Genomic DNA, 9237 nt, shown 5'->3' on the forward strand with positions numbered 1-9237 from the left:
CAAACTTGGGGAGAAAAGGATTTATTCTGCTTACACTTCCACATCATAATCCAACATCAAAGGAAAGCAGAGCAGGAACTCAAGACAGGAACCTAGGAACAGGAACTGAAGCAGAGGCCATGGAGGAACTTGCAAACCATGGCTTACTCAGCCTGCTTTCTTACACCTTCAGGACCCCCTGGATGATAGCACCTCCACCCAGGGCGCTAGGCCCTCCCACATCAAGCTTCAATCATAAATGTCCTCCAGACTTACCCACAGGTCAATCTGGTGAGAGCATTTTCTCCATCAAGGTTCCCTCTTCTCATGACTCTAGCTGGTATTAAGTTCACCCCCCCCCCAAAAAAAAAAGCTCGACTAGGACACAGGACTTCAGCAGGAGTGATGTCATAGGATTAGCATGGCTTCCCAGTGAGAAGTCACTCCACCATTAGTAGTAGCTCAGAGATTAATAATAGCGCCAGCCTGGTTCTGGCTACACCGGGAAACCAGCGCCCAATAGACATCCCCACCAGCACAAATAGATTCACAGCCCCAGGGTACAGTTTGAGCCATTAAACATGTTTCACAGAGGCAGAAGTGCCAAGGACTGGTTGGACAGATTAAGATTTACAATGTAAAACTATTCTCATAATTTTCAGGAGACAGTTCAGGGTGTTTTTACCAGGCAGCTGTTAACCAAAGTCGTCCTTTCTGCCTGGCAGAAACACTCTCTTCCTGATAAGGGAATCAGGGGTGCTCCTTTAGCTAAGTTCTTTGTGTAATTTATTATTTCCTAAGCAACTTTAGTACACCCCTATTACATCCATTCATTATTCTTCGGATTTTTAATAGCAGTTAGATCATTATTTACCATGGGCCATAATTAGGCTCAGTCAGTGAAGAACTTACCACAGAAACCTGGATTATCTGGGCTTGATTCCCAGCGCATACAGAAAAGCCAGGCATGGCTGAACATGCCTGTAATCCCAACACTGAGAGACAGAGACAAGCTCCAGATTCCTGGAGAGCATTGGTCAGCCAGTCTAGCCAATCAGAGAGCTTGGTCAGCCAGTCTAGCCAATCAGAGAGCTATAGTATTAGTGAGCAACCCTGTCTCAAAGAATAAGGTGGAGAAGCAGAAGAGAGCTCAGCAGCTCAGAATGCGCGCATTCCTCTCCACAAAGGGCCCATCTATACTCCAGCTCTAAGGATCTACCCTCTTCTGACATCCATAGATACCAGGCATGCAAGGTACACGTATACATTCAGATAGGCAAAACACACATAAAGTAAAAACGAGTAGTGCTAATAATAAATAAAACCATACATACATACATACATACATACATACGTACATATGTACATAAGTACATACAGTAGAGAGCAATTGAGGAGGACGTTCAGCATTGACCTCAGGTCTCCATACACACGTGTATACAGATCTATAGGTGCATGTGGTCACCAAATAGAACTGGTAAGGTTGAGTGAGCTCAGGCCCTGTGTATCTCTGAATGAGAGCAGTGGGACTGGAGCCATTCCCTACCTCCCTCTACCTCCTCTGGAACAGAGGTAATAACCAAGGCACCCTACTGAGGACCATGACAATCAACCAGCATAAAACCCTGGCGTTCTCCATGCTGATGAGGTATCTAGACAGGACCCAGCATTCAGCCAATAAGCTTCTCTTCCTTGGGCATTCCTTCCTTTCTGTAAAAGGTATTTAATCCCTGGCTCACGCTGAGTAAAATACAAGCATTTTCATCCATCAAATAAAGCCGCTTGAAGCAGCAAGGACTGTCTTTACCCCAAGGATCACCACGGGGTTGTATCTCCTAGAGCTCTTCTCTCTTCCAGCCCCTCCATACTCTCAATTCTTACTTGGAATCAAACCGGCTTTGCTTCATCCTGGGCTCTATCTTTCCTTTCCTGGCTGTCCTGTGGATGCTCAAAGGGGAAGTGCAGCCCTGGGACCCTCATTCCTGCCTTCCAGTGGTACACCAGAAATGCCCTCCCCCCCCCCGATCCCACAACCCCATTCCCTACCCTTGGATACACAGGAGACCAGGAACCACAGCATTCGTCCCAGACTCTGCTTTTTCCCACTTTGGGAAAAACACGGAGTGGGGACCCCCATTATGGACTTCCTTCTGTCTCCCCCAAGCAGCATGCTGGCTGTGCTCCAAGCACCAGAGCAGGGAGTCAGGATGCAGCCCAGCAGGTACACACATGAGGATGAATAAAAAAAATATACACACACACACATGCATGCGTGCACATGTACACACACACACACCTATAGACACGCTCACATGTAGTCACTGGGAAGAGGGTTTCTGGCTCTCATCATTGACCTTGGGCTGGGCCCTTTAGGCTAACTGCCCTCTCATCTGTGAAGTGGGAATACAGGTGTTGAATTGCCATGAAACATGTGAACTAATGTACCCTTTGTATTGACCACAGGACTCCCAGAGTCAGCAATGCCAAGCTACCACTGACCCTGGTTTCTGGGAGCACAGGACATGAGATGCACACAAGCCAGACACACTGGGCACTCTACACACTCCTGGGGAGCAGCACACAGTGCTCTCTAGTGTCCCAAACACAGATGCACTGTGGTTCACAGAAGGTAGACCAGCCTGCAGCCAGCTCCTGGCTGAGGAAGTCCCTCACAGATTAGTCTCCTGGGGGAGAGCAAGCTTGCAATTAAGTTTTCAGGTGGACAAGAGAAAAACCAATGTCTTCAGTAGAGAGATGGGGTGGGGTGGGAGTTCGGGGAGACCAGCTGCCCATAGATGCCCAGCAGGCAGGATGGGTAGGTGAGGCAAAGCCAAGCCCCTTTGCCCTGGCACAAGGACAGATTCACTCTATAGTGATACACAGCTGCTCACTCACAATTCACAGGACCTCTGCAGCGGTGGGATTATTAATGACCACCTTCACCGAGTGTAATTAGGCAAACCACCAGTACTTTCTCCAAGCAAATATTTTGACTTTCTGTTTCCTCTTTGTCACAATAAAATTCTCATCTAAGCTCTCTCTCTTTCTCTCATGGGGAAGCTGCTCCTGAGAGGATGCTCCTGGGAGCATGAATCTTTTTAATCAGCAGATCAAAGCTACCTCCTCCTCACTGTGGTCTTCTCCCCTGAGAGGGCCCGAGAGTCCTCCCATGCTGGCTGTGTCCTCAGGCCTCCCATGAGAAGGGCCAACAGGGTCCAGATGGAGCTGCCACACACACAGGCCCCTGTGAGCTGAGCAGCAGGATCACCCTCTGCTGTCGTCTCCTAGAAGCCACCGGAAGCAGCTGTACCAGTGAGCCAATCTCCCCGGCAACTCAGTGACTTAGATCACTTCCCCTTTGCTTCCTGCTAAAGCCAGGTCAGGTTCCAGCTCCCTCTTGTCATGTAGGGATCCTCCTGCTGATCTTAGAAAGTGGCCAGCTTCCCTGAGCATCAGTAAAGTATCCTAGCGGCATCATCCCTGTGGAATCAGCATCTGTGCTCTCATAAAGAGATGCTCAGCCCCTGGGAAATACCTGGCCTTTGCTGTGGTGCACATAAATGCAACAGTAAAGAACTCATGTTTTCTAGAAAAATCCAAATAGAAGCAGGTTAGGAAGCAGAGTGGCCTCCCTGGAGACCTAGGTTTGTGTTCTCTGATTTTCTTACCTACCAGATGGGGTTTCCATCTCTGGAATCTATAAGAAGAGCCTGCCAAGGCATGCGCAGGCGTGTCTAACAATTCCTGGGGGCCTCCATCACTAGCTTGGCTGTGGCACCCCACCACTGCCATCATCACCACCACACAAATGCTCAGATCACCAGTGCTGGTCCCATAGACATTATATCCCTGCCCCCATGAGTCTCCTGACTCTCCTAACAAGTTGAATTGTCAGGTACATTGCCAGAAGCCCAAGCAAGTATGAGTGTCAACTGACCCATGGCACCCCACAGAAATCTTCAAGACGTTTGGAGTTAGAAAGTAGTGCCATGTCCAGACCTTGAGCCCCCTAGAAAATAACTCAGTTCATGGTGCACAGGAACAGCTCCCAGGTGGAATTCTAACTCTGACGAAGGTAATCGGGGCCCCACATTGCTTGGCCGATGTAGGCGGCAATCTAGCAGAAGAAGGCTAGAAAGGTTGCAGGACCCTGGTGTTAGCATTCAGGATTAAACTGTGGAGAGGATCCTTTCAGGGAAAGAGCTCAGACCCCAGAGCAGAAATCACAGAGTGCTTGTCATAGTCTCCCTCCTCCCACTGAGGCTCCTGAACAAAAAGCCTGGGTCCATTCTGCTTCTCAGACTCTCTATTATTTATTATTTTCCTGTCAATCATGGCCCAGTGCTTTTGCAGAACGCAGTCAGAGATGATTACTTTCTAGTGACCATGCCCTTGCATGTCACAGCTGTGCCTTCCTTCTAGGGATGGCTTCGTGTTCAGCAGTATTCATGAGTGTTTGTGTGGTCGGAGGCTCAGTGGTGCTCAGAACAATTCTCAGAGCCTTGGAGCAGAATGACCGAGTCGGACCCTCCCTGGGTACAATGACAATGTGTGAACATAGTCACTGGGATTCCAAACATGGATTTTATTGAATTTGTTGATTGTTGCAAACTTAGCGATTTTTCCCCCACCATACAAAGATGATGTTGACTAGGCTGGGATAGAAATAGACTTTGGGAGGGTGGGAGTTGCTCCTCAGTCATGTGGGCCTAAGTTAGAATCCTCAGCACCACAAGAAAAGTCAGGCAGGGCAGTACACACCTGTCATCCAAGTACTGGATGCAGAGACAGGAAGATTCCCCGGGGCCAGCTGGTCAGTCTAGCCAACTAGTGAGGTCTAGGTTCATTATGAGTCTCTCCCTGGCTAGTTTTTGTCAACTTGATACAAGCTAGAGTCCTCTAACAGGAAAGAATCCCATCTAAGAAAATGCCTCCATAAGATTGGAGGTAGGCCTGTGGGTCATTTTCTTAATTAGTGATTGATGTGGGAGGGCCCAGCTCACACATCCCAGGGCTGGTGGTCCTGGGTGTTCTAGGAAATCAGGCCAAGTAAGTAACCCATAAGGAAGAAAACAGTAAGCAAAGCTCCTCTGTGGTCTCTGCATTGTCTCTACATGGTTCCTGCCTCCAGGTTCCTGTCTGGAGTTCCTGCCCTGACTTCCCTGGATAATGGGCTGTAAGGTGTAAAATGAAGCAAATCTTTTCACCCCCAAGTTCCCTTTGGTTGTTGCATTTCATCACAGCAACAGAGAAGTAACTAAGACAGAGACGCTGCCTCAAAAACCAAAGGGGAAAGCCTGGGGGTGGGGACTGTGCAGTGGGTAAAGTGCCTGCCATACATGCATGAGAATTGGAGTTCAGATCCCCAGACCCCCATAAAAGCAGAGCATTGTGGCACAAGCTCATACTCCAGTTCTGAGGAGCAAAGGATCCTGGGGGCTAGGAACCACTGGAGCTGGAACAGCAAGCCCTGAGTTCAGTGAGAGACCTGGCTTGTCTCAAAATACAAGGTAGAGAATGATAGAGAAGGACCCTTGAAGTCAACCTTTGGTCTCCAAGTGAGCACTTCTGCACACACACGCATAAGACGCACACGCTACACACACACACACACACACACACACACACACTGCGTACAACTTACACTACAAACACACACATGCAAACACACTACACATACATGCATACAACATACATGCACATATACACACCACACACATACATACAATACACATGCACATACACACACATGCATACAATACACACACTACATGCACACACACTACACACACATGCATACAACACATACACTACATGCACACATGCATATGACATACACAACTACACACACATGCATACAACACACACACACTATGCTTTAGCTCAAAGAGCTAAAAGGAAAGCATCACTAATATTCCTGTCCCTGAGATATCTCCAGCTATGATGTCCCAGGAGCCCTATCATGGTGACTAGCTCTGCTTTCTCTAATCCACACACAATGTCATGAACCTGCTTCTCTAAGCATGGATCCAGCTTGGCTCACAACCTGAGAGCAGACAGGAGGAGCCATAAGGAAGATGCTGAGAAAGGTCCCGAGTCACAGCTGCTTCAAGATGTGATTGTTCACTGAAGGTTCCCAGGGGACCTTAGAGATGCTGCCATCAAGCCCTTCCCATACACCACTCTGTTACTATGTTTCTCAGCCCTGCTACTAGGAAAAACATTCTCCCTCAACCAAACACCAGCCCACCAGCAGAAATACTGGAAGCTGCTAACAGTCCATTTTCAAGACAGGAAGACTGAGCCAGAGAAACGAAATGCCAGGAGCAGTGAACACAGGTGGCTCTGGGCTGCTGGGCAATGTTCCAGCAGTTAACTGACAGCTGGACACATTGTTCTGTGCAGCCTGTTCTGGGGCAAGCCACAGTGCCAGGAAGAGCAGCACCAGGTGGATCTCTCCAGCCCAACTTCCTTTGTTAGCTCAAAAACAAGAAGAGTGCAGTCTTTAGCAACCCTTGCAAAAGAGCACCAGGTGGTCTTGCTGCAGCCTAGTAGCTCTGGCACTCCTGAAAGAGCCTTGGCATTGAAATTCTCACTGTGCTGAGAATTTTGGTTTCTTTAAAAATCCAGATATATTATGAAAATATGTTTTTGCTTTGATCCCAGGTGTGGGATTCAGGGCCGCTTCAGATTGTCCACAGCAGCTACGGTTTGTCTCATGCTCTGTCAGGCAGTGTGATTTTTGCCAGCTGAAGATAGTTTACATTTGGAATTCTGGGAACTCTTCAGAGGGTATAAATATGTCAGAGCTCTGAGAAAGGCAGAGGATGCTGCTCCCTGCTCCCCTGTTGCTGCTGTTAGTCAGGTGGTGATGAGCAAAGGGACTTGGATATCCTGAAGATGGAACTTGCCTCAAGGAACTCAACACCCCTAATCGGCAGGAAGTAGTCTAATGAAATGGATCCCCCTTTTCCCTCTAAACTTCTTGCTTTCCTACTAGTGTTGGGAGATTGAAAGAGATTGGGGTGCAGAAGGATGGTAGGTAAAAGAACCCAAGAAAGTAACTCAAAGTATGGATTACAGTCCACCTATTGGATATAAAGAGGCACACCTGTGGTGCCTGCAGGCTGAGGCAAGTTCCAGGATAGCATGGGCTATAAGGTAAGATTCTGTCTCAAACAAACAAAAACTAAAACAACAACAACAACAACAACAACAAAACCAACCCATCAGCTTCCCACACCCCCACTAGGAGTCGACCAGCTCAGATATCCCAGAAGAACACTGCACAGCAAAATAGCCAAGTGTTCGCTTGATGTTCACCTTCATAAATGCCTGCCCTGTGGCCCAACATGCAAATGATGGAGCAGTCAGTCCAGCACCTCTAACGTCTGCAGAAGCTCTCTACTCATGGCCAACTTGGCCATATGCACACAAGCACTGACCAGTACAGCCACGTTCACCCACCCCTCAGTATCTTTCTGAGCTCCCTCCCTGCGTCAAGACTAGATGTGCCCCTAGCTCTCTCCACCCTCCTTTCTCAGCAGTTTCTCTCCTGCCCAGAGTGGTCGCACACACAACCATTAATAATGCCTGAATAATCAAGACAATCTGGTCGGCAGGGCTATGTTTTGATAACAGGACCGCCCCCTTGCATGGTGCTTTATTTATCTTACCAGGAAGAGTGCATGTGACAACATCTGTACTGTACTCAAGTGTTCTTCGCCCTCGAAGAGGGGCTGAGGCAGGTCCTGGGGACGTCTATTTGTGTGTTTTCTTCAATGTTTTTATGAAAAGAAACTATAAAGCAAAAAAAAAAAATCTTTTGAAAAAAAATATATCATTTTCCTACAGGCCCTGTTGGTGTTAGGTGTTCCCGAATTGAACACATTCACGATAATCTAACACCTCAAACTATCACCCTATCTGCTGCCATGTGAGCTGCCCACTCCCAGGTGGGTCCTCCACCGCACAGTCCCCATCACACATAGGGAAGCCGAATGAGTGTACATACCAGGAGAGTGGAGAAAGCTGGCTCAATTGCTCAGCCTGGAAAGGGGAACCACTCTGCAGCTCCACCCCCCTGCAGCACCACTCCCCTGCAGCACCATGCTTTGGGTACCAGGGACTTGGTCCTTGTCAGCTGACTGATAAGCTCAGCTCTCTGGACTCAGACTCAAGAGAGAAGCCCAGGCCCTGGGGCATTTCCCTGTCTGGTTTGCTATTTTTCACATTAGAAGGCAATTATGGCTGCCCATTATGGGGCCCAATACTCTAAATCTAAACACAAAACCTCCATATCACTGACAAAAAAGAAGAAAGACAAATGAAGAAAGAAAGAAAGAAAGAAAGAGAGAGAGAGAGAGAGAGAGAGAGAGAGAGAGAGAGAGAGAGAGAGAGAAAGAAAGAAAGACTGAATGAATCAAACTTCAAACAAATGTATGCTATTCTGAAGGAAACTGTGAGATTTGTCCCACTAATCCATTACTTGGGACCTCGTGTCTCTGACTCCGTGCACTGACCCGGCTGCTGTTCAATAAACACTCCCAGATGGGGGCAACAAATGTAATTCTCACCTCAAGTGCTTTTTCGTCATCCTAGCATGAAGACTCGGCCTCTGAAATAAAGTTCTTTCTCTCCCCTTCCTCCTCCTGATGGCTGTGAGCATGGGGGCGCTGAGAAGGCCTGCTGTGAGGCAGGCAGTAACCAGTACACCCCATCTCTGCCTGTGCTGGCCCGGCACCTTTTCAGCAAATTGGCTTGTTGTTTTTCAAGCTCTGCGGGTCTCCAAGCCAGTGAGTCTCACTTGCCTCCCTCCTAAGGCAGAGCCTGCCTGTGCCTGAATCTCCTGGTCTCTGGTCAGAGTCTGAATTACAGAAGCAAGTGCAACTGTCCTGGCTTGCTAGGTCAGGGTTAGATCTGGGTCAGAGTCTGAATTACAGAAGCAACAGCGACTGGGAGTGATATGTGCGCTAGATCATGTATAGGTGGCTCCTTGTTCTGAGTTGGTGGCTGCAGTGGGGTGGGCTGCAGAAGAGGCTGTCTTCAGTCTCTTGAGGGTCCCAAATCTCCCTGTGCTCAGTCTACATGAGGTTCTTTTCTTTACTAGTGTAAACTCGCTGGACAAAGAATAGATTTCAAAATAACATTGCCTTTTTCTCCATGACATCATTGTACAAGCACTTCACACTCTTTGACATGGCACACTCATGTGCCCTCACTTCTGCTATGCCCTTCCTCTACCTAAATGGTCCCCCT

General features: G+C 48.2%; 1 long non-coding RNA gene across 1 annotated transcript in view; it reads right to left on the reverse strand.

Annotated features, from left to right (window-relative positions):
• Positions 1-8823, reverse strand: part of LOC147001351 (uncharacterized) — a 65822-nt gene extending 56999 nt beyond the window's left edge. The window contains exons 1-2 of the long non-coding RNA XR_015045142.1: positions 8556-8823; positions 7656-7779 (exon numbers count right to left, since the gene is read on the reverse strand). This is a non-coding gene — a long non-coding RNA (uncharacterized LOC147001351). The remainder of the gene's footprint in view (positions 1-7655; positions 7780-8555) is intronic.
• Positions 8824-9237: the final 414 nt, after the last annotated feature.

The sequence above is a fragment of the Mus caroli genome, unplaced genomic scaffold (genome assembly GCF_978045245.1).
Source record: "Mus caroli unplaced genomic scaffold, Mus_caroli_1 scaffold_14, whole genome shotgun sequence".
Taxonomy (NCBI): Eukaryota; Metazoa; Chordata; class Mammalia; order Rodentia; family Muridae; genus Mus; species Mus caroli.